This window comes from Bison bison, unplaced genomic scaffold (assembly GCF_000754665.1).
Source record: "Bison bison bison isolate TAMUID 2011002044 unplaced genomic scaffold, Bison_UMD1.0 scf7180017864281, whole genome shotgun sequence".
Classification (NCBI taxonomy): domain Eukaryota; kingdom Metazoa; phylum Chordata; class Mammalia; order Artiodactyla; family Bovidae; genus Bison; species Bison bison.
Window position 1 is genome coordinate 560,773 of NW_011494853.1, and position 8,609 is coordinate 569,381.

The following is an 8,609-nucleotide window of genomic DNA, read 5'->3' on the forward strand; positions in this document are numbered from 1 at the left end:
CTGATCTCCTTCAGAATGGACTGGTTGGATCTCCTTGCAGTCCAAGGGACTCTCAAGAGTCTTCTCCAACACCACAGTTCAAAAGCATCAATATTTACGGAAACTCTTTCTATATAATTGACACGATTCTAGGTGCCAGATGAGCGAAGTGGACAAAAATCTTGCTATCATGGCATTTTCATGATTGAGGTGTCTATGGGGAATATGTAAATCATTTGTCCAGTTTCTTAATTTTCAAGTTATCATGGGCAATGATCATTTATCCCTATATTTTGGTCATAATCAGGTGTCATATTAGCAACCTATGTTAGAAGATAAGTGGTCAGCACAGAAAATTAAGCCATAAAAAATTATATACTGCTTTTCGAGTCTTCATTTTCCTGTGAAGAATCCCATATGTAAAATCATCAAGTGAAGTGAAATACTGTTCTCTTTTTAATCTGTTTTGTGTCAACTTAATTCTTGAGCCCAGTCAGGGACCACATAAGAGTAGAGGTGAAGTTCTGCATTCCCTACAGCTGCTTTACAGATAAAAGAACTAGAAAATCAGGTTAAATGAACTTGGCCACGATCCAAATAGCTCTGGAATTCAAACCCTGGTCTGGTTAACCTCAAAGCTAAAACTTGCCTGTCTAAGTTCCCCCAAACCATACCACACTGTCTATAATTCGCAGAAGTGAGGATGAAAGAATGAAATGAATCTGAATTTAGCAAAATCCTAAAAATGCTAGCTATCTACTGTGACCACAGAATCGTCATCTTTTTTAGGCATAACCTTTGACATTTTGGAGAACACCCTGCCATTCTTAAGATTTTTAAAAATCTTAAAGGAAGATAATGCCTTTAAAAGCAGGGGGGTATGAAACAAATTACGTGTTCAGGGAGTAGGCATAAAATACAAGTAGAGAAAAAAAATACAAGTGGGCAAAAGGGGTAGGAAAAAGGAAAGCAATCTAGAACAGACGAGGACATGGGTGAAATGGGCATCCTTACAATCAAATAGACCAACTGTGACAGTCAAGAGCAGCCTTGGGCATTATGACTAAATGTAACGTGGTATACTGGGAAGTATTCTGGAAGAAAAAAGAAAACAGAAGTGAGCCCTCCTCACCCTGAGATCGGACAACAGGAAGTCGGACCCTAGACACTGGAGGCCCTGCTTCCTGCCGACGCTTGCCGGTGAGGTACCAGCGGCGCACGGCTCTGCCGGGCCAGGGGAGCCTACAATTCAGAGCCCGTCCCGAGCTGCCGGCCCCGGTATGAAGGCTGCGTCTTCGCTGAGATGACGTTAGCTCCTGAGGACGCCTGGATGGGCACCTACCTTGAAAATGAAAGTTGCTCAGTGGTGTCTGACTCTTTGCAACCCCATGGTCTATACAGTCCATGGAATTCTCCAGGGCAGAATACTGGAGTGGGTAGCCTTTCCCTTCTCAAGGGGATCTTCCCAACCCAGGGATCAAACCCAGGTCTCCCGAATTGCAGGTGCATTATTTACCAACTGAGCCACAAGGGAAGCCCATATAGGCCAGATGAAAAGAACTTTGTAATAATGAATACCAAATTCAACAAACCAAATACGTCAACTGCCACTTTCAACACCTAGGTATTAACTTTGACTTTATTCATAGGTATTAACTTTGACTTTATTCATAGGTAACATACAAAACAGCTAAATCAACCAGGATTCTAACATAGAAACAGAACCAGTAGGTTATACACCTCTATATAAATATTTATTTCAAGGAATCGCCTATGTGGCTCTGAGGATCTAGTAAACCCAAAATCCAGAGGGCAGGCCAGCTGGCTAGAAATTCTCAGACAGGAGCTAAAGCTGCAGTCCAGAAGTGAAATTTCTTCTTTGGGGAAACCTCTGTCTTGTTCAAGGACTTTCAACTGATTAGATGAGGCCCACGTAGATTAGTAAGAATAATGTTCTTTTACTTAAAGTCAGCTGATGGTAGATGTTAACTACATCTACAAAAATACTTTCACAAAAACACTCAGACTAATGTTTATAATTGAATACCTGGGTACTGCTGACTAGCCAGGTTGACACATAAAATTAAGCCATAAAATTAAGCATCATAGCTCATCCCTTGTGAACATGGCACCCATATACATCTCCTTAAACCATATTTAACCTACAAATAAAGAAAATAGCAAAGTCATATTTCTACCTAACATAATAAAACTATCGTGTGTACAACCAGAAATGTGCTTTCCCAGCAAGATAATACAAAATCTGGGTGATATTCACTCTTCTTGGTATGAAAGTCACTCAGTCATGTCTGACTCTTTGTGAGGCCATGGACTGTATAGTCCATGGAATTCTCTAGATCAGAATACTGGAGTGGGTAGCCTTTCCCTTCTCCAGGGGATCTTCCCAACCCAGAGATCAAACCCAGTTCTCCCGCATTGCAGGTGGATTCTTTACCAGCTGAGCCACCAGGGAAACCCAAGAATATTGAAGTGGGTAGCCTATCCCTTCTCCAGAGGATCTTCCCAACCCAGGAATCAAACCAGGGTCTCCTGCATTGCAGGCAGATTCTTTACCAACTGAGCTATCAGAGATCTCCTTGATACACTGTATCTTAAATACACTGATGTAAGTTAATTATTATCTATACATCTTATGTAAGCTGATACAGGGATCAGAGAACGATGCAAACAAAAGGATTTGCTACACACACACACCACACACACATAACTCTTATGGAATGAATTATGTTCTCTTCAAATTCAACTACCTCCATTCTTGACATGTCTCTTAAAGATGGAAATAACAATTCCAAATGTGCTATACAAGATAAAAATCTGTGGATGCTAGAGTACATGTAATCTAGTTAGAACACTGAAAGAATTAATAGTTATTTTTGTTCACAGAATGGTTCATTGATATTGAAAGTGAAAGTGTTAGTTGCTCAGTTGTGTCTGACTATTTGCGACCCCATGGACTATAGCCCACCAGGCTCCTCTGTCCATGGAATTCTCCAGGCAAGAGTACTGGAATAGGTGGCCATTCCCTTTCTCCAGGGGATCTTCCTGATCCAGGGATCAAACTCCAGACTCCTGCATTGGCAGGTGGGTTCTTTACCACTGCGCCACCTGGAAAGCCCACTGGGAAGCATGCATAACCCACTTCTTTATTCCAGCACCTGACACTTCAGAGATGCTTCATAGTATTCGCTTAGTGAATGAAGTCATGGCCTTTCCAAAACAGAGCATGTGCTAGGCTGTGCTCAATTGCTTCAGTCATATTTGACTCTTTGTGACCCCATGGACTGCAGCCCACCAGGCTCCTCAGACCATGGGATTCTCCAGGTGAGAACCTCGGAATGAGTAGCCATGCTTTTCTCCAGGGGCTCTTTCTGACCCAGGGATTGGACCCACATCTCCTGTATCTCCTGGCAAGGCAGGTGGATTCTTTATCACTGAGCCAGTAGGGAAGCCCCAAAATAAAGCATACAGAGAGAAAATAATAATAGCTAACACTGACTGAGCACTTACAAGATATACCTGTGGAGGTGGGGGAAAGGACTTTCCCCCTCTCATGCTCTTGAGTTCTTGTGTCTGAACTAATAATGCTTTTCCTTTAAAAAAAAGAAAAAAAAATTCTAATAGTGACCATCTCATAGAAATAGACCCAAGAGGTGGTCAAAGCAAGCAGCGTTTATACTTTTAAACCAAGAAACAATAGATTTGCAAAGAATTGACAGGACCAAGAAACTCAGACTTCAGAGCTCAATTAGTGAAAAATCTAAACGGAGTTAGAGCCTAGAGTAATAGATTAAATAAGTAACAAGTTTTGCTTACACAGACTTCTTGGCCAAAATTCTATCACTGGGGATAAGGGTGGACTTCTCCCTCCACACGGGGGAGTCCATGTTTCACAGAAGAGATCTATTTCCTGCTTTCAGGGAGACAAGCGAGGAGAGTCAGAGTACCCCTCTTGCATTGATTCTGTCTTCAGTTCAGTTGCTCAGTTGTGTGGACTCTTTGCGACCCCATGAACTGCAGCACATTAGATGTCTATCACCAACTCCCAGAGCTTGCTCAAACTCATGTCCCTCGAGTGGATGATGCTATCCAACCATTTCATCCTCTGTCGTTCCCTTCTCCTCCTGGCTTCAATCTTTCCCAGCACCAGGGTCTTTTTCAATGAATCAGTTCTTCACATCAGGTGGCCAAAGTATTAGAGTATCAGCTTCAGCATCAGTCCTTCCAATGAATATTGAGGTCTCCTTTAGGATGGACTGGTTGGATCTCCTTGCAGTCCAAGGGACCCTCAAGAGTCTTCTCCAATACCACAGTTCTCTGCCTCTCAGCTTTCTTTATAGTGCAACTTTCATATACATACATGACTACTGGAATAACCATAGCTTTGACTAGGTGGACCTTTGCCGGCTATCTGCAGTGATTTTGGAGCCCAAGAAAATAAAGTCTGTCACTGTTGCCATTGTTTCCCCATCTATTTGCCATGAAGTGATGGGACCAGATACCATGATCTTTGTTTTTTGAATGTTGAGTTTTAAGACAGCTTTTTCACTCTCCTCTTTCACTTTCATCAAGAGGCTCTGTAGTTCCTCTTTGCTTTCTGCCACAAGGGTGGTATCATCTGCATATATGAGGTTATTGATATTTCTCCTGGCAGTCTTGATTCCAGCTTGTGCTTCATTCAATCTGGCATTTCACATGATATACTCTGAATATAAGTTAAATAAGCAAGGTGACAATATACAGCCTTGATGTACTCCTTTCCCAATTTGGAACCAGTCCATTGATCCATGTCCAGTTCTAACTGTTGCTTCTTGACCTACACACAAATTTCTCAGGAGGCAGGTAAGTTCAGTTCAGTTCAGTCACTCAGTCATGTCTGACTCTTTGCAACCCCGTGAACCACAGCACGCGCAAAGAATTTTCTACAGTGTGTTGTGATCCACACGGTCAAAGGCTTTAGCATAGTCAATGAAGCAGAAGAAGATGTTTTTCTGGAATTCTCTTGCTTTTTCTATGATCCAGAGGATGTTGGCAATTTGATCTCTGGTTCCTCTGCCTTTTCTAAATCCAGCTTGAACATCTGGAAGTTCTCAATTCACCTACTGTTGAAACCTGGATTGGAGAATTTTGAGTATTACTTTGCAAGCGTGTGAGATAAGTGCAATTGTGCAGTAGTTTGAACATTCTTTGGCATTGCCTTTCTTTAGGATTGGAATAAAAACTGACCTTTCCAGTCCTGTGGCCACTGCTGAGTTTTCCAAGTTTGCTGGCATATTGAGTGCAGTACAAAGATCCTGTCTTAAGCAACTTTAATTCAAAATAACCAATATGCCATTGAGGCACAGTTAAGTGCAGCCCACTCTGGGACCCAGCATACCTTTCTGATCGGTTACTATATATTATGTCCTTTTTTTCATGTACACTCATGAAATTGAGACATAGAAATGTGAAACTACTGGTTATGTAATAGACTCACAGACATAAAAAGCAAACATGGTTACTAAACAGGGATAGTGTTTGGGATTAATCTATACACACTGTGTTGTTCTGTGTTTAGTCGCTCAGTCATGTCTTTGCGACCCCAGGGACTGTAGCCCACCAGGCTCCTCTGTCCATGGGATTCTCCAGGCAAGAATACTGGAATGGGTTGCCATGCCCTCCTCCAGGAGATCCTCCCAACCCAGGGATCAAACCCAGGCCTCCCACATTGCAGGCAGATTCTCTACCAACTGAGTCACCAGGGAAGCCCAAGAATACTGGTGTGGGTAGCCTATCCCTTCTCCAGTGGATCTTCCCAACCCAGGAATCGAACTGGGGTCTCCTGTATTGCAGGCAGATTCTTTATCAGTTGAGCTACCAGGGAATCCTACTATATATAAAATAGATAAACAACAAGGACCTACTGTATACCACAAGAAGCTATATTCAATATCTTATAAAAATTCATAATAGAAAACAATGTGAAAAAGGACAGATGTATATGTAAATCTGAATCACCTTGCTGTACACCTGAAACTAACACGTTATAAATTAACTATACATCACTAAAAAAAAACAGTTTTGTAAATTTGAATTCTTTCTCCACATCCTGCTGTTTGCCTTAGCATTGACTTCTCTCTTTCTGGTATTGAATTTATTTACTCCTGGGAGGCAGGAATCTCTTGTTCCCTCTTCCTCTCATCTCTATATAATATTGGAATACCCTGGTGTCCTGAAATATTCTAAGTACAATATTTAGGTGCAGTGTTATTAGGGTTAACAGCTTTCTTTCATCCCAATACCAGTCAACTAGAGCAACAACTAAGGTGGTTGTTTCTTTTATTCCACACCCCCTCCACCATCACCATCACCACCACCACTATCATCACCATCACCTTACTCCTTCCACAAAGACCTGCTTTTCTAACTTCTTCCTCTTTCTCTCAAACCTACAGAGAAACTGGGAAGCTTACTCTCTTCTGGGCCAATAAATCTGGGCCGAGTTCCAGAGCAACTGTATACATTTGCTAAACTTTGGTAGACATTCCTGTAGGTTCCTCCTTTCCCTGGGGGCTAGACCTAACCTAGATGGAAAATAAGAAAAAAATCCTTTTCTACTTTAGGTGAAGGATCCCCTGAGGGTAGGGCGGAAAGGGAGTCAGGCTGTCAATAGTGATGCATAGGGTCAGGATTCTCACAATTCAACTTGATGGTTTGACCTTTAGAACTTGACACTAGGAAACTTTACAATTTGGGAGACAGAGTAATTGGAGAGAGCAAGATTGGACAAATCCAAATCAGAACCCCAAGGAAGAAATTTGATTTGTTTTGCTTTGTTTTTTAAGAGTTCTCTTAATTCTCCAACTTTCTGAATATCAGTGTTATAGCCACTGGAACTGATTTATTAACTTAATGAATATGTGTTAGCTGCTCAGTTGTGTCCGACCCGACTCTGTGACCCCATGGACTCTGGCCGCGGGATTCTCCAGGCAAGAATACTGGAGTGGGTTGCCATGCCCTCCTCCTGGGGATCTTCCCAACCCAGGGATCAAACCCAGGTCTCCCACATCACAGACAGATTCTTTAAATATTAATTGAGATTTTCCCCTACTGCCAAGCACTGTGTTCTAAATCATGCTCCTCAAACTTTAGAGCACACAAAAATCAGAGATTCTGAAAAGACAGATTCCTGGGCTCCACTCCCAGATTCTGATCCAGTAAATCTGGGGTAACACCCAGTCCAAGAATTTGCTTTTCTTACAAGCTCCCAGGTAATGCTGATGTGATCTGAAAGCAGGACCATTCTTTGACTAGCATTGCACTAGGCTATAGTAACAAACCAGACTCTCAATGAGTTATTATTCCAGACAGAATCCAAATACAAAAAACAAAGCTATAATTAAAATGCAAAATGTTGGGACTCCCCTAGTGGTCCAGTGGTTAAGACTCCAAGCCTCCAATGCAGGGATTGCAGGTTCAATCCTTGATCAGGGAACTAAGACCCCCACATGCCTTGCAACACAGACTACCTCCCCCCACACCACCAAAATGTTTTTAAATTAAAAAATAAATGCAAAGTGACAACTGCCATAGGAGGAGTTAGGTACAGAAGAGGGACACCTAAGTCACTGAGAGAAAGGACATCTGATTTGCATCTTGAAAACCTAAAAATGCACCCAAGCAAAGAGAGAGGAGAAAAGCATGAGGACCGAAGGGACAGTTGGGTAAAGCAACCTGCCAAAGCTGAACAGGCAGGCAGAGAGCAGGCTGTGGTTTTCTTTAGAGAAGACTTCAGCCAAAGGATAATATGGTTGATTTGAAGGTCAATCACTCTGGCACACAGTGGGTTCCGCCTATGTAAGGTTAAGTGGAAGTCTGTGGAGGTCTGGGCAAGAGATGATGCCTGAATGAGGGTAAAGGGGGTGGTATGAACATACAGGCTTCCCAGGTGGCTCAGTGATAAAGAATCCACCTGTCAAGCAGAAGATGGGGCTTCTATCCCTGGGTCAGGAAGATCCCCTCCAGAAGGAAACAGCAACCCAGTCCAGAATTCTTGCCTGGAAAATCCCATGGACAGGGACCCTGGTGGGCTACAGTCCATGGGATCCCAAAGGGTCGGACAAGACCTAGCCACCAAACAACAAGAACACCGAACATCCAAGGGACAGACTGGTGAAGTATCAGGAGATAAAATGATCACAAGAGTTAGTATTAATTATATTAAGGTTCAGATGTTGGAAAAAGGTGTCAGTGACGTGTCACCTATTTTCCTGTTAGGTGAATCTTTTATTGGATGTCCAAGCTCGTACTCACGGTAAGGTCACTGATGAAACAAAATGGGCCATGAGTAACTTACTAAAGTTGGATGCCAGGTACATTTTGAGGGCTTATCATATTGTATTAAGTAAGTAAGAAGCTTCTTTGCAGGTGGATAAAAGTGTGTTAATGCTCTTATAGTTATAACAGGCAAAAGTCAGTGGAGAACGTACTGTGAAATTCCATTAGTAGCCTCTGAAATGGCAGTTTGGGTGGTTGTGTGGTTCATTTTCTTACAACACAAGCAATTTAAGAGTTAACTATCTCTCAGAGGACCTAGCAGAGAAGACAATGGCAACCCACTCCAGTACTCTCGC